This window comes from Benincasa hispida, chromosome 11, assembly GCF_027475165.1.
Source record: "Benincasa hispida cultivar pf3 chromosome 11, pf3_genome.v1.1, whole genome shotgun sequence".
Taxonomy (NCBI): domain Eukaryota; kingdom Viridiplantae; phylum Streptophyta; class Magnoliopsida; order Cucurbitales; family Cucurbitaceae; genus Benincasa; species Benincasa hispida.
The window spans coordinates 59,299,903-59,322,921 of NC_143488.1; positions in this window are offsets into that span (position 1 = coordinate 59,299,903).

Sequence of the window (23,019 nt, forward strand, 5' to 3'; positions counted from 1 at the left end):
AAGAAGGGAAGTGCAGGAGGGCTTGGAGGGCGGATTATCAAAGGTAACAGGTCCAAGGTCTCTTGATCATGCGTTGGTGATTCTTGGACTTTCTCCTTTCCTTTGCCTTTTATGCGCTGTCTCTTCAGCTTGGGTTCTTATGGCGCATTGAGATTGATGGTGGGCCTCTTCAAAGGGAGATCTGGGCAGTGTGGGGAGTCTTTGAGAATCATCCTCAGGATTTTGATATTTATGAGGCCATGGACTTCAAGCATGGGTTTTTCCTGATAACTTATAGAAATACAAGTTATTTATGCTGCCTTATTCAGATATTGCGACCAATAGAGAGAAAATATGCATCGATTGTATGAAAATTAGCTAAGAAATACAATAAATATAAATTATCGCAATTACACCCACTAACATCATCGAGATGGTAGAAGAGGATATTTCTACTCTATTTTTCAGGAAACCAAGTCACCGCTTGCAATCAAGGCTCAACGAGAAACTGAATAATGCATCTCCATCACATTGCGCACATAAATCAACACTGAATAGACGATCATCGCAATGACGGCGTAATGCGACAGTCGATCCAGAGCTGAATTTCAACCGCATGCGGTAATAAAAACAACACCGCAAATGAGCACGCGATCGAAAGATGCAGCTGAGAAACGCAAACGCGGAGGATTGAGACACATGTACAACTAACCGTTGTTCAGATTTGACAGTCTGATTGCATAAAAGAAGGAATATTTATTCCTCCATCTTCAGAATTTCCATAACAATAAGTGGGATCCACAAGTGAAGAGTCAAAGCTTTTAACCTATAAATACCCCCATAGAATTCAGAGAAGATATACTTGATACGAGGGTTAATTGATGCTAGATTATTGAGAGAGTGGCTGAGCTGAGTACTGATCAGAAGAAATCCGGGAAGAAAAGAGACAAGGTCGAGAGGTGAGTCTCAGTGCAATTCTGCCAAATCCCCATCGTGAAGCTCTGTGCTTAGATCCCTGCTACCGGTTGAGCAAGCCTAAGAGGGAAGCTCGTCCATCCATTCACTCCATCGACGATGGCAAGCAATTTTCCATTCCAGATCTGTGCCAGACGTTGGCACTTATTTGTATTCGTTTCTAACTCTATTCATCAACTGTATTTCATCTTCTTAATTTCTTCATTCACAAATCATGTATCATACGCTAAATAGTTTTATTGAATGTCTTGATCATTTCCATTTCCACTTTTCTGTCTATTTTCGTTCCTCCATTAATCGTTTTCTCCATGAAGTTTTCTTAATCCCTTGGTAATTAATATAGATTAAACGAGTAACTTAATCTGTGATAAAGAGATAAATGCGTTTAGCTAAGGCATGCTAGACGACATCTTCACCTGTGAAAGCAGAAGTGAAGATGTCATTCTGATCTATCGAGGGAAGGTTAGAAGAATGCGTTAACTAAAGCGAGTAGTACTTTTAGAGATGGAAGCAACCTTGCGTTCATTACGTTCGTCCCTATTTCACCACAGAGATGTGGGAATGCGGCCAATCACCGAGAGGTGTACACCAAGGGAAAAGCGGAATCGTACTTGTATCTTTAATGCAATTGAGGAACTTGCGTTATTTATATTAGTTATCTTTTCTATTTCTGATCCGCACATAAGACTTGCCACCACGTAACACGATCTTTGTATATTCTTCACAGTCAGTCTCAACCTCGGTATCTTGTATCATGAAACCTGTATCTTGTATCATCGTAGCTTAGGTTTATTTTATTGCAATTCACTTATTATCGCATCTTTACCGCTTTACTTTACTTTATAGCATGTTTAACTACTTGTACACAAAACTCTTTTATAAATTGAAAAACCCCTGGTCGCATGTATCACAAACATAATGCAATAACCTCAAACAGTCCTTGTGTTCGACCTCGGATCACACCGAGAAACTTGCGGTGGAATTATACTTGGATCTGATGCAAGGAAACTTGTGACAATGCACAGCATACTACAAGAACATTCATTAATAACGCATATCTAGAAGTAGTATCGCATAAAGAAAATAAAGACTTATTTGTAAAGTTACAAGTTTAAGTAATTGGTAATGGAAACATGGACTTGAACCTTGCATATAGTTTATAGATTCAATTTTTTGCGTCAACATGTTTATGGCGCCGTTGACGAGGATTGGTTAACAGTTTCTTGTTTGAGTATGATTGTTGTGTTTTGCAGGACATATCTCGTTGTACTGGCTGTTCAACACGGAGAGCAGCTTGGAGTTTATGAGTACTGGTGCTGAACCAGAATTCGAAGCTGACACTGAGATTGAGCGTACCTTTCACGCACGGACATGTCAGAATCGAATAAGGCGAAAGAAAGCAGCGAGCATGGCAGATAATAATGACCACGTGGTTCTAGTAGTAAATCAAGGGGTTGTACGACCAGTGAAAGTTCTTATGTTCTTGGCTGCTGATCGTAACATTCCCATGAGGAATTATGCGGCACCCAACCTGTACCACTTTTCGCCTAGGATTTCGAGGCCTACTGTTGAGGAGAACGCAAGGTTCGAAATAAAGCCGGTCATGCTACAAGTGATCAAAAATGCAGGGTAATTTGGGGGTCTGCAAGGTGAAGACCCGCATGCCCACTTGACCAGTTTTGTCGAAATGTGCGGCAACTTCTCATTACCTGGCATTACCCCGGAGAGTATTAGACTGTATTTGTTCCCTTACACCTTGAGGGACGAAGCCAAGAGGTGGGCTCACTCACTGGAGCTGAACGAGATCACATCATGGGATCAACTGGTGGAGCGATTCATGAAGAAGTTCTTCCCGCCGGCCGTCAATGCAAGGCGACAAAAGAACGTGCTGAACTTTGAGCAAATGGAGAATGAGACCTTGAGCACCACCTGGGTGCGATTTAGAAGATTGGTGAAAAACTGCCCGCATATTGGAATACCCGATTGCATTTTGATGGAAACCTTTTATAACGGCCTGAATAGATCGATGCAGGCTATTGCTGATGCCTCCGTGACAGGAGGTTTTATGGACAAGACATATACAGAGGCTAAAGTTATCCTTGACCGCATATTTCGGAACATGGATGACTGGATTGATGATGGTTACGGAGGCCGAGGCGCCGATTGAAGAGACAAAGGCAAGCAGCCCGCCTTGCATTGTCCAAAGAAAAGGGAAAATAAATCGCAGAAAGTAGCAAGCCTGCGTTGGCAAGGAAGCGTCTGTCGAAGAGGAAAGAGAATGATGACATGCTGATAGAGATTGGTTTCTATCCTACGGCAATGCCACTACCTGACCTCATCATAAGTGTGATTATGGAACATGGCTGGGACACATTTTGCCAATGCCCAACCATTATTGTGCCGCAAGTAATGAGAGAATTCTACAGAGGGCGTTTACACGGGACTAGGGATGTGGTGACCTTCAAAGGAGAGACGGTGTCCTTCATTGCAAGGGACATCAATGAGATATACCAAATGAAGGATAACCTGGATGCACCGGGGAACAAAATTATTGATGACCCCACTGAGTAGCAGATGGAGGACACACTACGAGTATTAATGCAACGGGGCACGAAGTGGTCGGTTTCACTCAAGGGCACTCGCACCCTAGCATCCATGTCTTTACTTCTCGAGGGAAGGCTTTGGGTCTACTTGGTCAAGAAGCGGCTGATCCCAACAACACATGATAATACAATATCAAGGGATCGAGTCATGGCTGCATATTGCATTGCGCGCGGCATACCGATTGATGTAGGGCAATTGATCGCAAGACAGCTCAGAGCACTGGTGGGGCATATCTGAGGGCAGTACTTCTTTCCGTGGACTATTTCAAGTCTGTGCCTGTCAATGGGCGTAGGTGTTGATGAAGAGCCTATGCCTGAAGTCCACGACTTCATCAACATAAGGATCTTGAGGTTGCTCTTCAAAGACTCCCCACATTTCCCTGAGCTACCCTTAAAGAGGCCAGAATCAATCTCGATGCGCCGTAGGAACCAAAGCCTAAGAGACCACACAAAGAAGACAAAGGAAAAAAAAAAGGTCCAAGAGTCACCAACGCACGATCCAGAACCTTTGGACTCTTTGCCCTTGGTAATTCGCCCTCCAAGCCCACCTGAACAACCTCCTTCTCCACTCCATGAGCACTTTACCAACCTTCTTCTCGCCCTAAACTCTCCAACTGCATGCCCAACAGCCTCACCCTTACCTTCAGCATCATCAACGCAACCACCCATCCCACCACCGCATGTTAATGACTCACACGATTTGGGTGAAGGCACCTCTGCCCAACCCCAAAGCGTTGCTGGCGAGACATCACAGGCACAACCTTCCATCCCCCCACTTTAGCTGCTGAGTTAGCTAAAATACGGTCCCTTCTCTCTCAACAATAGCAACTTTTTGCTCAACAACAAGCCTTCTACAATCAAATATTTGAGGTGGTAATGGAGAAAATTGATGATATACAGCGCAGTGCTGCCACATCAAGGGAGGCGTTGATCAACATTCAGCGTAATGTTTATAAGGTCCATTGGCACCAACGACAGATTGCGGAGCGCAACCAGGAGTACTTCAATTTTCTCACCACATATCTTCATGGTCCCATGGTGCCTCCACATCTCCAGCAGCACTTGAATTTTGAAGAAGCTCCCTTAGTACCACCTTCAAACTCTCCTCCAGATGCTCCAGCTCCTCAGCAATAATCCTCACATATATTTTTTTTATGTGGCCATTCTACAATATTATTTTTATTCAATTCATTATTTTTCTAAGTTGATGAAATTCTTTGATTCTTTGTACAGGCAACAATTTTGTATTGAGTTAATTTTTAATTATTTGTATACTTTGTTAATAATCAATACAATTGAGTATATATTCACTCCATTTTCCTGTGCCTTTTTCTTTATCATCCTTTGTCAATATTTGCGATGTACTTGATCTTTTATCGTTCTTCATTGCGCTGCCATGATGAATAATATGTTTATACTTAGAAACATTTCCCACACTTTGTAAATTCTGACTAACACTTAGTTAATTCTTAGCTTAGCAGTACTTTATCTTTTATCTTTCAAAGTTCTGCTCAAATCTTCTTTTTGAAATTTTTTTTCTTCTAAGTGTTTGTTTAGTCTATCCAAACAACGCAATGAGGACCTTGCTCATCTTTAAATTTGGGGATAGGGAAGGTCTGAGCAGATAAGATCAAGAATATGCGGTCATTATGAAAATGCGTTCATTTCAAAAATAAAGAAAAATAAAAAATAAAAAATAATTTTTTTTTATGCAGAACTCCAATGTCAGCGCAAGGGAAAACCTCAAAAACAATCCTAACCTGATAAGAGTTAGTTATGAAAGGAGCCTGCTCGTAGTTGGATGTTTGTATGACACCCGTAGGAGCAAGCTAAAACAAAGGTGGGTTTGTAAGAACGACGCAGTATGAAAAGCAAAAAAAATGCAAAAACAAAAATACAAGAATGCAAGAGACAACTCCTCTAAATATCATGAGTAAAAGTTGAAATTGGCACACAACCGTAGTTGGATGTTCGCTTGACATCTGTGGGAACAAATCAAAACGAAGGGTGTAACCATGACCAACAGTCTCTAATAAATGACGCAAAAGTTTTGACCACCGCATATAGACACATCAAGTTGTTTTGACAAAGAAGAAAAAAACATTCTATTTTAAAAACTAGAAAAGCATCTTTGAGCAGAATTTTGTTATATAGAAGAATAAAGTAGGACTTTGTTAAGAATTAGCAAGAATAGGAAGAAATTATACTGTCAAGAAATGTGCCTAAGTGTAACATTCGGAGCAACCAATTGATGCAAAAATATAGAATAGGAATTGAGCTTCATTGCCTTAGTAGAAGGTATGCTTGAGGACAAGCATATATCTAAATTTGGGGATGTGATAACTTGTAGAAATACAAGTTATTTATGTTGCCTTATTCAGATATTGCGGCCAAAAGAGGGATGCGTCGATTTTATGAAAATTAGCTAAGAAATACAATAAATATAAATTATCGCAATTACACCCACTAACATCATCGAGATGGTAGAAGAGGATATTTCTACTCTGTTTTGCAGGAAACCAAGTCACCGCCTGCGATCAAGGCTCAACGAGAAACTGAATAACGCATCTCCGTCACATTGTGCCCATCAATCAAAACTGAATAGACGATCATCGCAATGATGAGGCAATGCGACAGTCGATCTAGAGTAGAATTACAACCGCATGCGGTAATAAAAACAACACCGCATGCGAGCACACGATCGAAAGATGCAGCTGAGCGACGCAAATACGGAGGATTGCGACACGTGTACAATTAACCGTTGTGCAGATTTGACGATCTGATTGCATAACAGAAGGAATATTTATTCCTCCATCTTCGGAATTTCCATAACAATAAGTGGGGTCCACAAGTCAAGAGTCAAAGCTTTTCACCTATAAATACCCCCATAGTATTCAGAGAAGATATACTTGATACGAGGGCTAATTGATGCTAGATTATTGAGAGAGAGGCTGAGCTAAGTACTGATCGGAAGAAATCTGGGAAGAAAAGAGACAAGGCCGAGAGGTGAGTCTCTGTGTAATTCTACCAAATCCCCGCCATGAAGCTCTGTGCTTAAATCCCTGCTACCAGTTGAGCAAGCCTGAGAGGGAAGCTCCTCCATCCATTCACTCCATCGACGCTGACAGGAAATTTTCCATTCCAGATCTATGCCAAGACGTTGGCACTTATTTGTATTCGTTTCTAACTCTATTCATCAACTGTATTTCATCTTCTTAAATCTCTTCATTCACAAATCATGTATCAGACGCTAAATAGTTTTATTGAATGTCTTAATCATTTCCATTTCCACTTTTCTGTCTATTTCTGTTCCTCTATTAATCATTTTCTCCATGAAGTTTTCTTAATCCCTTGGTAATTAATATGGATTAAACAAGTAACTTAATCTGTGATAAAGAGATAAATGCATTTAACTGAGGCATACTAGACGGCATCTTCACCTGTGAGAGCAGAAGTGAATATGCCATTCTAATCTATCGAGAGAAGGTTAGAAGAATCCATTAAATAAAGCGAGTAGTACTTCCAGAGATGGAAGCAACCTTGCGTTCATTACGTTTGTCCCTGTTTCACCACAGAGATGTGGGAATGCGACCGATCACCGAGAGGTGTATGCCAAGGGAAAAGGAGAACCGTACTTGTATCTTTAACGCAATTGGGGAACTTGTGCTGTTTATATTAGTTATCTTTTCTATTTCTGCTCCGCACATAAGACTTGCCACCACATAACACGATCTTTGTATATTCTTCACAGTCAGTCTCAACCTCGGTATCTTGTATCATGAAACTTGTATCTTGTATCATCGTAGCTTAGGTTTATTTTATTGCAATTTACTTATTATCGCATCTTTACCACTTTACTTTACTTTATCGCATGTTTAATTACTTGTACACAAAACTCTTTTATAAATTGAAAAACCCCTGGTCGCATGTATCACAAACATAATGCAATAACCTCAAACAGTCCCTATGTTCGACCTCGGATCACACCGAGAAACTTGCGGTGGAATTATGCTTGGTTCCAACGCAAGGAAACATGTGACAACGCACAACATACTATAAAAATATTCATTAATAATACATATCTAGAAGTAGTATCGCATAAAGAAAATAAAGACTTATTTGTAAAGTTACAAGTTTATGTAACTGGTAATGGGAATATGGACTTAAACCTTGCTTGTAGTTTATAGATTCAATTTTTGCGTTAACACTTCCTCAACTCCTACACCCAGTGATAGGCATAAACTTGAGACCATCCATGGGAAGAAGTACTGTCCTCTGATGTGCCCCACCAAGGCTCTGAGCTGTCTGGCGATCAACTAGCTCACGTCGATTGGAATGTCACGTGCAATGCAGTATGCAGCCATGACGCGATCCCTTGAAACCGTCTTGTCATGCATCGTTGGGATCAGCCACCGTTTGACCAAGTATACTCAAAGCCTCGCCTCAGGAAGCAGTGTTTTGGACGCCAGGGTTCTGATGCCTTTAGGAGAAACCTTCCACTTAGAGCCCGGTTGAGTTAATGTTTCCAATGCATCCTTCATCTACTCCTCGGTAGGATCATCAATGATTTTGTTTCCCAGTGCATCTGGGTTGTCCCTCATCTGGTACAGCTCATTGATGTCCCTTACGCTGAAGGTCACCATTTCCCTTTTTATTGTCACCACATCTCTAGTGCCATATAGGCGTCCGTGGTAGAAGTCCCTCACTACCTTTGGAATGACAATGGTTGGGCACTGGCAAAATGTGTCCCATCCATATTCTACGATCACACTCGTGATCAGATCTAGTTGTGGCATTGGCGTAGGGTAAAATCCAATGTCCATCAGCATGTCATCATTTTCTCTTTTCTTCGATGGACACCCTTTTGCCAACGCAGGCTCGCTACTTTCTGCAACTTCTTTGCCCTTATCTTTAGCCAACGCAAGGTGGGCTTCTTGCCTTTGTTTTCTTTCCCGCTCCTTGTGTTGTTCCTCCTTTTCCCATTCAGCAATTTCCTTGCCCTTCTTTTGCCTTAAGCGCTGCATGTTTGCTTGGCGCTTCTTCTCCTTCTCTTCTTTCTTCTTTTTCCTTTCTTCTTCTGCCTCTTCTCTCTCTATTTCAAACTCTTTTTCAAACTGCTCGAAGGCCAGCAAAAGGCGCTGTTCCTCTTTGAGCCTCCTTATTTCTTCGACTCTCGATGTTTCATTATTGCGGCGCACCTCCTCATCCTGTAATCTTCTCCTCCGACTACCTTCTGCCATGATGAGTTGTGCCCGTGCCATTTTCTCCTGCTTCTCTTCCTCCTCTTTTCTCCTCCTCTCCTATTCTTCTAGTGCGTCAATCATAATTGGAGGGTCAACGGTTGACCCTTGCGGTGCATTCTCCTTGCGACGCCACATCAAGAGGGTAACATCTCCCTCTTCTCCTTCGTCAGTCGCAACCATTTGCATTGTTTTAGGTTTCGTTGGTTCTCTAAGTTGCACTGATTCCCCCTTGTCCTTCCTTATGGTGGTGGATTCCTCGTCCAGCTCTAGGCTTGTAACCCTCTTCTTCTTTTCTTCTTCTTTCTTCAGGCACCTTTCCTTCTGCTTGCATTCTCTTCTTCATCCTCCTTCTCTTTTATTTTATTCTCTGCTTTGCATCAATGGGATGGCTCATCTCCTCCAGCCTTTTTTTCTTTACTCTTCTTCTTCTCCTCCTAAGCCACTGCCGGCTGCTTCTCTACCACCATTTCCTCAAACACAACTCTGGAGGGTCCTTCATAGGATTCTACATTGGCAGTCTCCTTAGGATCCATGATGACCAGAGTGCTTCTTCTTGATTCTTGCTCCATCGCCTCCTCTGTAAGCAGTGGTTGGTTCACAACCCCAGCCTTGGGCAGTCCTCCTTCTTTCTCCAAGTTACTAAGAATGTTCCCGAACATTTCCTTGTCGTCTTGTCTCTTCTTCTCCATTTCAGTGGAAAATGTTGGTGTTGGGAGTGGGGTGCTTTTAGAACTCTGTCCCCTCTTGAACTGGAGTGGCCTGGTTGCTAAAGGATTTCACCTGAGTCTTCCGGTGACTCGAGGGACAGTCTGTGGCTGAGTGGCAAGACGGCGACTGGTAGTAAGGAATGTTGCCTCTCGCATGGAGAGTTGGGCTGTCGAAGGTGTTGAGGGTGAAGCAGATGGCTGGGAAGTTTGATCTGCCATTGATGCTTGAGTGAAAGAAAACTGGAAAGGTTTAGGGTTCTGGGAAGGAAGAAAGGTTTGGTATGCAAAAAGGATTAGGGTTTCTGATTGCAAAATGAAGCAAATGAGCTCACAGTCGAAGGGAGTGTTAATTTATAGGTTGGGCCTTGATGGGCTCAATGCTATTTCTGTGGTGGCAGGCCTCGAGATACTCAAAAGGCCTACGTTTGCACTCCCCACATTTATGAGGTATCAGAGAAAACGTCTTTTCGTCTGCTCAATCATCATTTCTTTGGAAGACGAAATGATTGGACTTCTCAGTTTGCAAAAAGAATTATCTTTAATGTTTTATTCGAATGGGTGCAAGGTAAAGATTAACACAATGAGTTCACCAACACAAATGCATCTTTGCAGAGGACGGGCAACAATGAATGTATCCCTACAACACACCCATTAACTCGATGCATTTGGACGACGGGCGCACGGTATTTCTACCAGTGCATCACTACCTCAAGATAGTGCATTTTCGCTAAGGACGGGCAAAGAACACATACGAGCGCAACACACCTCTCAGCGCAATGCATTTAAGTTGGATGAATGCAAAGTGTATCTTGTTGGTACAAGATGCGTCCATTATCGCAATGCATAACGGGTGTAGATTGTTTTATTATTATTATTATTATTATTATTTCATCAACGCAAGTTAGATGGTCTTGCAGTGTTACTTTTCTTCTTATTGATCAATCATTCACCAAGTTTAAGAATAACGCATTTATGACAGAAAAGTTAAAGAAATTAAAGAGAGCACAAAAATAAATGTAAGAGAATTAAATGAAGCATAAATTCATAAAGCATTGAAAGACATTGATGAAGCAGTAAAAGATAAAGTTCATAAGTCAATAAAAATAGGAATTAAGAAAGCATGTAAACATAGAATTGAGATATGGACCGGAAGATAGTTTTCGTTGATTAACGCAATCCACACCTTTGCAGGTGGTCCAGCTTGCTTGGCCAATGTCTTTAGGGACATTGCTCCTTTCCATGAGATCCAGGGGCTTCAGAGTTGCTGGGCAACGTTCCAGGTGTTCTATTTCGTAGTTCGGATGCCAGTTGCCCCACTTGAATCTCCAAATTTCGAATTGAAGATACTTGCGCTTGCATCACCACATCATTTTTATCCATGTATTGCTTGAGCAGGGTCTCCAATGAGCTTCCGGAGGTGTTTGAAGATAAGGGTTGTTGGTTATGCGATTGTCTTTGTTTCCCTTGATTCGAATTGTGCTGAAAAGGTGGAGGGTTCCCTCAATTTCTTAAATTGCCATTCTGATGGTTGTTTAGCCCTCCTTGGTTAGGATTCCCTCCCCAACCGATGTTAGGGTGATTCCTCCAACTTGGATTATACGGTTGTTGTAGGGGTTTTTCTGGATAGAGCATACTTGTTGCATGTTCGATGGGCACATTTCCACCGCATGGGCCCCTCCACAATTGACGCAATTGATTGCGGCCACTTGAGCTGGTACATTGGGTTGCACTGATCCTTGGGAGAGGGCACCTTGATTAAGCGCCATCAATTGGAGAATAGAGGTCACTGTAGCCATCTGAGTAGCCAAAGTAGTCATTGTCTCCGTAGAGACAATGGTAGTTTCATTTCTTCTTATTTCAGATCCTCTTCCTCCATAACCATCATCAACCCAGTCATCCATATTCCGCGAGATGCGGTCAAGGATGACCTTGGCCTCGGTGTATGTCTTATCCATAAAACCTTCTACCACAGAGGCATCAGCAACAGCCTGCATTGATCTGTTCAGGCCATTATAGAATGTCTCCATCAAAACGTAATCGGGTATCCCGATATGCGGACAATTTTTCTACAGTCTTTGGAATCGCACCCAAGCGGTGCTAAGAGTCTCATTATTCATCTGTTCAAAGTTCAACACGTCCTTTCATCATCTTGCGTTGACTGTCGGTGGGAAGAACTTCTTCATAAATCGATCAACCAGCTGATCCTAGGAAGTAATCTCATTTGGCTCCAGTGAGTGAGCCCACCTCTTGACTTCATCCCTCAAGGTGTAAGGGAAGAGATATAATCTGATACCCTCAAGGGTAATGCCAGGTATAGAGAAGTTGCCGCACATCTTAATGAAACTAGTCAGGTAGGTGTGTGGGTCTTCACCTTGCAGCCCCCAAATTGCTCTGCATTCTGGATCATTTGGAGCATGACCGATTTGATCTCGAATCTTGTGTTCTCCTCGACTATGGGCCTTGAAAGTTGTGGCAAAAAATCATACAGATTGGGCACAGCATAGTTCCTCATCGAAATGTTGCGGTCAGCTGCAAGGAAAACTGGATCTTGCGCTGGTCGTCCCACTCCTTGATTCCCTGTAGAAGCCACGTTATCATTGTTATTATTTGCCATGTTAGTCTTCTTTCACCTCGCTCGGTTCTAGCGTGCACTTGCGCAAAATGTACGCTCGATCTCTGGGTCAGCTTCGAATTCTGGTTCAGTCCCAGTACTCATAAACTGTCAAACTGCTCTCCGCGATGAACAACCAGTACAAAGATATCTGTCCTACAAAATATCACAAACATACTCAACAATAACCGTTAACCAATCCCCGGCAACGACACCATAAACTTGTAATGTAGACTTTATATGAATGAATGTTTCTAAATAAGCATTTGGGTAGTGATGAATGATGGATCATACAAGCTCATGTTGCCATAAACTTGATGACTTGGAATGGAAATGGAATATGGATGATGTGTTATGCTTATTCATACTTTATGCAATACTACTTCTAGATATGCGATATTAATGAAATTCTTGTAGTATGTTATGCGTTGTCACAAGTTTCCTTGCACTGAAACCAAGTATAATTCCAACGCAAGTTTCTCGGTGTGATCCGAGGTCGAACACAGGGATTTCTTAGTTAATGCGTTACGTTCGTGATACAAGCGACCGGTTTTACAATTAACGAAAGATTGGTTTGTACATGAATTTAAAATGTGATAAAGTAAATTGTGCAGAAAAATAAAGTTGCGATAATAAAATAAAGTGCGATAAAAGTAAACCTAAACTATTATGATACAAGATACAGAATACTGATACATGATACTGAGTTTGAGACTGACTGTGAAGATTATACAAAGAATCGTAGTATGCGGTGGCAAGTCTTTATGTACGAAGCAGAAATAGAAAAGATAACTAGTATAAACATCGCAAGTTACTTAATTGCGCTAAAGATATAACTACGATTCCGCTTTCCCTTGGCGTACACCTTTCGGTGATCGGCCGCGTTCCCACATCTCTGTAGTGAAACAGGGATGAACGTAATGAATGCAAGGTTGCTTCAATTTTTGGAAGTACTTCTCGCTTTAGTTAATGCATTCTTCTAACCTTCTCTCGACAGGTAGAATGTCATCTTCACTTCTGCTCTCATAGGTGAAGATGTCGTCTAGCATGCTTTAGCTAAACATATTTATTTCCTTAGCACAGATTAAGTTACTTGCTTAATTCTTACTAATTACCAAGGGATTAAGAAAACATCATGGAGAAAACGATTCGTGGAGGAACGAAAATAGACAGAAATATGGAGATGAAAATGATCATGACATTCAATACTAAGATTTAGCGTCTGATACATGGTGTGAATGATAGGGATTAAGAAGATGAGTACAAGTGATGAAAAGAGATAGAAACAAATACAGAAGAGTGCCAACGTCTTGACACAGATCTGGACGGTGGATTTGCTTGTCAGCGTAAGGAATGAATGGAAGGAAGAGCTTCCCTCTCAGGCTTGCTCGTCCGATAGAGTTGATCTTGGTAAAGAGCTTCAACGGCAGGGATTGTAAGGATTTTCCCTGAGACTCACCTCTCGGCCTTGTCTCTTAAATCTTCCCGGATCTTCTTCGATCAGCACTCAGACCAGTCTTTCTCTCAATATACAAGTATCAAAATATTCCCATATCAAGTATATCTTGCAATGGAATTCCAGAGGCTATTTATAGGCTCAGCTTTGACTCTTTGCAGTGTAGACCCCACTTTATTGTTAAGGCAGCTCCGGAAATGGTGGAATGAATATTCCTTCTATTATGCAATCAATCCCATAAAAAAATCACAACGGTTAGTTGTACACGTGTCAGAATCCTCCGCAATTGCATTACACTTTTGCATCTTCGATCGTAGGCTCGTATGCAGTGTTGTTTTTTATTACCACATGCGGTTGAAGTTAAGCTCAGGATTGACTGTCGCATGCGCTGTCATTGCGTTGATCATCTCTTCATTATTGATTGACGGGCGTAATGCAATGGAGATCCGTTGTTCAGTTTCTCTTGAGCCACGAATGCAAACGGTGACTTGATTTCCTGCAAAACAGAATAGAAAAATCCTTTTCTACCATCGCAATGGTGTTAGTGGGTGTATTGGCGATAATTTATAATTCTTGAATTTCTTAGCTAATTTTCATACATTCAACGCAACTTTTCTCTCTTCGAGCCGCAATATCTAAATAAAACAATATAAATAACTTGTATTTCTGCAAGTTATCAGTAAGTCCAGGCTCGAACGCAGGGAACGCAACTTTTCTCTCTTCTAGCCGCAATATCTAAATAAAACAGTATAAATAACTTGTATTTCTACAAGTTATCAGTAAGTCCAGGCTCGAACGCAGGGACTATCGAGTTACTATGCGAAGATAAATTTTGATTCCTTTGTAGTGACAAAAACAAATAAGTGGTTGACGTGTTGTTTAAGTATATTTCCTATGCGGCAGATTCAAGTAAAGAGTTGATGAAATCGAGAATACAATGAGTATGCGATGAACGGGTTGAGAAGGGATTTAGCTAACACTTCCTAAGATTGCATTCAAGTTATGCGATCATGCTACACACACAATAGCATGTCATCTCTCAATGCAAATGCCATAGTTCTTATTTCTAGGACGCATGCGATGTATACGATAATGTCGATAGGACTTATGTCTAAGCCTCTATCTCTTGTCTATGCGATGATGAATGATACATACATACACAAGGTGACCACATACTATCATATCCTATTTCTAGGGTGTATGCGATGCATAATAGCAAATAGAACTTATGTCTAAGTTTCTATCTCTTGTTATGCAGTTCTAATCTGACTCTTTCAAGCCTAGATTCTAACCTGACTCTCTCAAGTCTAGGTTCTTTCTTTAGACTACTTTCTTAAGTATCTCTAAAGGGTGACTGACGCATACATAAGACAAGATGATCGCATAAATTGAAGATCTTAGGTCATGCGAAATGTGAAGAGATTGAATAGATGTTGCGATGAGAATTCCATTTTATAAATAAAGTCAGAATACAAAACAACAATGGAAAGTAGGGATAAGAATCCTGGTAGCAATGTCTTGCTTCTCGTGGCTTTTACACTATCTTTTTACTTTACTCTATCCAGAAGAATATTCTTGTTTTTGCAAGTATCAGCCCTCTCTCCGTTTATAGTGCCTCCCGACAGTCTTTTGAGCTATCCAAGAGCAATCTCTCGGCATCTTCTTCTCTTTGCTTGCCTCCGCCTTCTAAGTTTATGAACAACTACATACTAACGGCTATCTACTTTGTGTATGATCTATCTTCTATGTATGGCGAACTGTGTCGAACTCTCTTAACGATGGTGGCCTTTGATATTTATAGAGTTCCAAGGTGAAGAGCTTTTCTATCTAATGATTGCAATGATGGGAGGTCATTAAATCTTCTGTCTGATGCGCCAATTAATGCTCACCAAAAAGTTTAATGTACTTGCAATAGTGTGTCGTTAACGGCTTGTCAACTAAATTCAGATTCGACCGTCATCAGCTTTCCGTTTCATCATGATTTATTATGCTTTCACCTTGATGCGACATCTTTATGTGGCCACCTTCTTGAGCAACTCCTCGCGAGTGCATACGATCACATGGCTTTGCAGTCGCAATTTTTAATGCGTGCGGTCGCCGAATTCCTTGGATCGTAATTTGCTTTGCGTCAACGTATTTTTCCTGCACAAAATATGTAAATTAGTTGTTTTTATGCGATGGGCGCATGCGATCGCAATATTCTTAGTTTAACACTTTTGGATATGATTTTGTATATTTTTACCGTCGCACTCCCCCATTGTTTTACTTATTTGTGCTATAATAACATGCATTTCTGCCCGTTAACAATGGACTTAAGAAATATATTTGTAGTGCGAAGAGTACAGTTGTCGGTATTTAGTAGAGTGATCAATAGTTAATTGAAGTTGATTAATTTAATTAAATGGTTTAATTAATTAATCAAATTCCATTAAAGCTTCAGTTTATAGGTCCATAAGGTCTACTTTTTAGCTCAATAAAGATTAATCAGAATCAAGTTAATGGGGGATGAATTTGGGTTGTTCAAATTAATAAAGGGAATTAATTATATAAGATATAATTAATATAATGTATGTGATGCATTATGATATAAAGTTTTATTTGAGAGAAATAAATATTTGAATAAGACTAAAATATATATTAATGAGATTCATATCACAAATTATAGGTTAAAATTAATATGAATATGATTCATATTAAATACTATAAGTATAATGAGAGAATAATAAACTATAAGTTATATTATATGTGATAGAATATGAACTATAGGTTATGTGTTATATTAGATATAACATATGGTTTAATATATTATATATATACATATATTGAATATGTTATTATATGTGTGTATGTATGTGTGTGTGTGTGTGTGTTTATATATATATATATTAAATTAAAAATAATTTTAATTTAAAATTTTAGTTTTTGGGAGGGAAATTATTGGATAATCACCCCTCCCCCATTTCTGTCATTGAATGTGCGTTAAGGTAAAGGTTTTGATATAGGCCTTCTACCTTTCCTGTAAACACACAAAAAAACTTCTCAGAATTACTCTCTGTGTTTTTTTACTCTAAAAAAGGAAATCTTTTGCCTTATTCAAAATTTATTACCGAAGCCCACTTCTCTCAGTGATTCTCAATCTTTAGAATAAGGAGAATTCATTTTGTGGTGGTGTCCGATTTTGGCTTTACATTGTTGTGTTTATTGTTGCGTTCATGTGTTCCTAGGGCGAGTACGAGTTGTTCGTGCAGTAGACCAGGAGAGGATTCATGAAGAGTTTTTTCTTCAAGGGTAAGTTCTTAACTTCTTATTCCTTTCCAACTATGACAACATGCTTAAAGTAATTTGTGCTTATCATAGGTTTTCATCCTCTATATTTTAAGTTCTGTAAAACTAAAATTGGGACTCCGATCTTTTCCTTGCGATTATTCACATACGCTTCCAGAGGTATCCTATATAAAGAGTTTGTATAAGATCAGACTGCAAAATGATTAATCTCTCTTTATAACACCGTTGATTGAAGAGATTAACATTTCATAGGATGACCATAGATAACTCGACCTCAATCTTGAGTGAGTGGTGAACTCCTATCTATAAGGATAGTCCTTTTATTTATATGGGTGAGAGTGGTTTAACTCATCAACTCAATAAGTCTATTATTTTGGGGATTTTTTCGAGTAGGGAGCTAGAGGCATAGCTACACAAGATGGAATTAACTTCTTCCTGTCTTTAGGTTACTTAGATGAATTTCTCCATTAAGTGCTGACTCTGGGTCTTTAATAATGGGGCCCTCATTCTCACTGGCCTAAAAGGGTTTTGTTTATGGTAGAACCATAAATAAGTTCTTCATTAGAGAATCAATGAGACTTAAGAAGTTAGATGCAATTATAGGGGTAAAACGATAATTTGACTCCAATATAATTATGAGTGATTCATGGAGGGTTGACTTACTGTTGATTGGTTATATCCATGGACATAGAAATATATATACAATGCGAGGAGTGAAACTGTTGGTCTTTAGTGGAGTGACTTAAAGTTAATGAATGTTGATTAATTTAATTAAAGAGTTTAATCAATTAGTCTTGTATAATTTGATCTTCTAATCTGTAGGTCCATTAGGTCCCCTTGCTAGCTCACTAAGTTTGAAACCCGAATCTCAATTTTCATACTCTTAAGTAGGTAATTAAGGGAATTAACTAAGTATAAGTTAAATCCTATGTTGAAGAGAAGGAAAATTTTAAGTATTAGAATAGATTTTCCTTGAGTAGCTTTAAGTTGAGCCTTAACTAGTAAAAATTTGGCTAAGTATGAAGTAAAAAAGAAACCATGCATTTGGTGTTAAGGAAGCATTAACGCATGAGGCTCTAATGAGGCTAAGTGTGTAGAGGTTAAAAGAAATTAAGCCTTAAATCCAAGGACAACAATGCGTCAAGATTATAAAGTTCGCCCATTCGTTGGAATGGAAAGGGATGCATGTTAGCCAATGCATTGGCAAGAGGTGCTCATGCGTTGAGGCTGCGTGAACGAGAGTGGAGAGAGCGAGAAAAGCATGACGGCAAGGTGCTAGGTGGACAATTGTATAGCTACGTACGAGTGCTGAGTGATGCGCTAGACGATCGTGTAGCTGTAGGTGGCACTAAGTGGTGATGAAAATTTGGAAGCACAATATATGATGCATGTCTTAGGTTATGTGTTTGTTCACATACACCGGTGGTCATGCGTTGGAGTGGAAAGTATGCATTAATCTTATATGCAATGACCATGCATTCCTATTACAAGTTTTCTTGCGCTCTCGCCAAGTATAACAAGATCGCAAGTTTCTCGGGTGATCCGAGGTCAAACTCAGGGACTTGTAGCTAAATTTCATGAAGTAATGTGTTTGCGGTGAAGAATAAAAGAATGTTGAGAGTTATGAACTATGCATTACTCTTACTCCTAACTAACAGATTAAGCGGTGGAAGTATGTCTGAGAGATAGAGATACGACAACTATTAACGCGTAATAAAATACATGGAAAAATAGATGAAATGGCGAGGATGTCTTCACTGCAACACTAAGCTTGATCGCAAAGGTAACCTAGCCCATGCATGCTATGCGATCATGCTATACACACTTGACGAAGACACATGCGATGTATATGCGATATTGTCGAGAGGCCTTATTTCTAAGTCTCTATTCCCACTCACGTGCTCTCACACATAAACAAGATGTCCGCATACCACTATATCCTACTTAAAGGGTGCATACGTTGTGTAATAGCAAACGGAGCTTATTCCTAAGTCCCCATTCTTGATTATGCGATCCAATTTGCTCTCCTGAGTCTAGATTTTTTTTTTTTAGACTACTCTCCCAAGTATGCCTAAATGATGAATGATGCGCTCATAAGACAAGGTAATCGCATAAACATGGTTGACACAAAATTATTCCTATCTCTAGTGAACACTTGCTTACATTGCTTAATGCGATCAACTACTTACCCTCCTGGGTAGTTAGTTGCTGCTGATTCTACTCATAGAAAAGCATTGCGTCCACTTATAGACAAGCGTTGCTACAGCTTCACACTAAGCAAATAAGGTTTTCTCACAACACTCATGAAACGCACACCTCCCGTTGGTTTGCTACATGCTTCATATCCCTATGTCGCATGATTAAGTGTGTGATACTCTAACAGTCTTATTTAGTGATGCAATGAAAGTAAAGGATGCTAAGTAAATGAAGATGGAGATGGAATCAAAGGAAAATATAGAAATGCATTAATCACAAAATGTATTAATCTCTTAAGCCAGAATGTAATACAATACAAGGATAGAAGAGATATAGAGGGGCAGATGGAAGCAATGTCTTGCTTCCTATCAGATGTGTGTCAAGGCTGCCGGTGGTGCCATGGATGGGTGGTGGAGTAGATTCTCTCAAGCTCTAACTTCGGTGAAGGCTCTGGTCGTCACTTGGAATGGTTGAGGGGATGAAGAACTTTCAAGACTATCTTCTCATGCTTTGGTCTGGATCACAAGGATCCACCCGAAGGTAGAAACTTAGATAGTTTGAAGTTCTGCTCAACGACTTCTATTTATAGAGCTTGATCGCCGACAACATTAATGGTCTTTCTTTGAAATTTTGCAGCTAACGACGTGATGGACCTGCTCTGAATCTCTGCTGCTAACGGCGTGGTACGTGAAATATCAACATCACCTTTTTTATACTCTCGAGGTATGCGTTCATGCTTCGTTTCTGGAGTATCAATGCATTCCACCACCCTTGTGGTCATCCCTCTATTATGGTTATACTCTGTAGCGCAACCTCTATGCAATGGATGCATGCAATTAATGGCTGCAACATCCATGCGTCGAGTGTATGTGACGCCTCTGCGATGGCGAGATTTCCCCCATTCGGTCGTCTTCGTGATAGCCTGGCTTTCGCACATGCGATCGATTTCTGCGTTTGCTACAAAAATAAACAATTGCACATATAATAACGTATAATAGTGGGTTAGCCGAGATTCTTAATGTCGATCGATGAAAGTTCGTTTTCTCATGAATTCTTAATATAGTCGCTGCATCTTCTACTTAACAACACTCATAATTCTAAATAAAAGGCCAATAATGACGTGCATTTATGCCCGTCATCACTAAGTGATGTGAAGTGATGCACTACACGATAGAGCTATACGATAGGCGATAGCACTATACAATCAGTGTAAGTGCTAAACGATAAGCGTAGAAGTTGGATGATAGCGCTAAACGATAGAACTATACGATAGCGCTAAGTGATGAGCGGGCACTTGATGATAAGCTGAGTGCTAAACAATGCGTTAGGCGCTAGCGCTGGGTGATAGACTACACGATGGCGCTACACAATGAGTGTAAGCGCTACACGATAGGTAGACACTAGATGATGGGTGTTGCCCGATAGACACAGATGGAGCTAAACGATAGAAGCAGCAGCTATGCGAGGTGAGCCTTATACTATAACCAGATGCGTTAGACGAAGAGCGATAGACGAAGATGATGGGCATTTCACTATAAGCAGACGCGTTAGACGAAGAGCATGATGCGTTAGACGATAAGGCATCAGCGCTACACGATGGAGCTAAACGATAGAGGCAACAACTATGCGATAGGCTATGTGCAAGATTGTTGAGAGCGGGATATTACTAAACGATTAAGCTACATGATGGAGCATAAGTGTTATGCAATGGGACGCAGGCACTAGACGATTGGCAACAGCAAGAGGGCTGGTTGTTAAACGATAGCAAGAGATTCATTAGACGGTAGTGCTATGCGATAAAGTGCAGGAGCTGCATGATGAACTAAACAATGGAGCAGTGCTAAGGTTTGTGTTACGCAAGGCTGATGAGCTCATCTGGTCAAATGGCTATACCAAAATATGGTTAGACTTGAGTTTGTAGTAGCTGGACGAATAAAGTTTCATAAAAAGGAAGTCTTATACATGAGGAAGACAACTCAAGTAGGTGAGTGGCATGAGAGTAGGTGAATGGCAAGGAAGTAGGTGGTGGCAAAGCTTGGGGCAGACACTCCAAAAGTTTCTAAAGTAGGAGGTGTCTTGCATTGGAAGCCTTAAGAAATGAGAAGGATCAGTTCCTTTAGCCTATAAACACCACCACAAGGTGTCTCTTCAGTTCATAACACGAAATCCTCTTGAAAAACATTGGGAAGACTGTTAGAAGGTAGATTTGGAGTAGACCATGCGTTGATCATGAAGGGCATGCATTGGTAGCTCGTTGGTCAAGAAGTTCCAAGAGAAGAAGATGTTCGGACAGTGAAGTCTGGAAGTAGCATGAACTTGGAACGAGGATTTCTTCTAGAATACTTGTGTGTTTTTAGTGAACCTAAAGCCATCTAAAAGCTCTGAGAGTCTAGTTTTCAAAGTTGAGCTGTTAGAGAAAAAGCTTCAAGGAATCGGGTTGGAGAGTGAGGAAAAGACAGAAGGGTCAAGCTGTCAGGTAAGCTTGGGCTAGTCTTGATGTTTTAAAGATTCCAGACAAACCATGAGAAGTTATGACCTAAGATTTTAAGGTAAGCTTCTTGAGATATTTTAGAGTATGCTTGTAGAAGGAAGTATCCTGAAGTAAGGCTTAGAAATATGAGTAATCTGAGCTTAAAATTGAAAATGGAATTTAGGTTCCAAAAGGGAGCCCGAGGAAACCAAGGAACTTCTAGAGAGGAAGGTTCCTATCTTACCAAGGTGAGTGCTAATTTTCCCTTAAGTATTAAGCATATATATTAGAGTAAATTTTATATGCTTATGTTATGAATGAGTAACTAGCATGAAAATGAGATTATGTGATCGGTATGGTCAGAGGATCAATAGACCTAGTTCCTGAGACCCAAGTGGAACCTCACGGGATGGTCAGGGGATCGAGAAGTCTAGTTCCTGAGCCTGTGGGAGAAACTTGGTATGGGATGGTCAGAGGGCTGACAGGCCTAGCTTTTGGGCCCATAAGCGGGGAACTATGTGCACATAGAGGACATAGAAGACATAGTAGAAACAAAGAGAATGCAAGAGACTAAGCGTTTATGATTAGCATCAGTTTACCTATCTACCATGTGTGTAGGTAGAGTTTGAGATCAGACTCATCGAAAGCCGAGGTTTGAGTATTAGCCTCGTATTTATGATATGCTTGTTATTTATGAGTTGAAATAGACTCTAGAAGTTGCTTACCACTCACTGAGCTTTGTGAAGCTCATTCTTTTCTTTCATGTTTTTCTTCCCAGGTAGCAAAAGGTGAGGAGTTCCAAGATGCTGCTAAGGTCAAGGTCTGCCACAGCCACAATCACACTTCCGGGGTTTTAGAGTTGTTGATGCAAACTTTGTAGTTAAGTCTTGGAGTTGTAAAAACATTACATTGTTGTAATAAAATGGGTCAATCAGTTGTTGTTTATTTCCTTGACTTAAAGTTTATTGAGAGTAAAGAGGTTCAGATGGGCAGTAGGTATCACAAAAGGTTGGTATCTGCAATCCCTCACGCCTCTCCTTGGGCTGAAAAGGCAGGCTAGGGGCGGAGTGTGACAACTTGGTATCAGTATGCATCGGAAATAAGAAGGATCAATAAGCACTCTAATTCATTAATTTTTGCAGAAACTAAAGCATGCTCATCTAACATAAGAGGGTTTGAAGTCATACCTTTGTAGAACTCTTCAAGATCTTGATTCTCAACTGTTGTCTTCTCCAAAACTTGCCGTGAACAACCTCAAGATCTTCCCCACTATCCTCTTAGAAGTGAAGCTTATTGCTACAGGAAATTAGAAATACAAGTTATTGTGGCTCAAAAGTTGGAACAATTAGGGTCTTTAATGATAAAATCTCATCATTTTTAGAAGAAGCGCATGGAATTCCTCGAACACTATCAAACTCATGCAAAAGAATGTTTATTGCTAAAATACTGCGACACTAACGCATGATATTGCAGGATTTCAAGAAGAGGTTAATG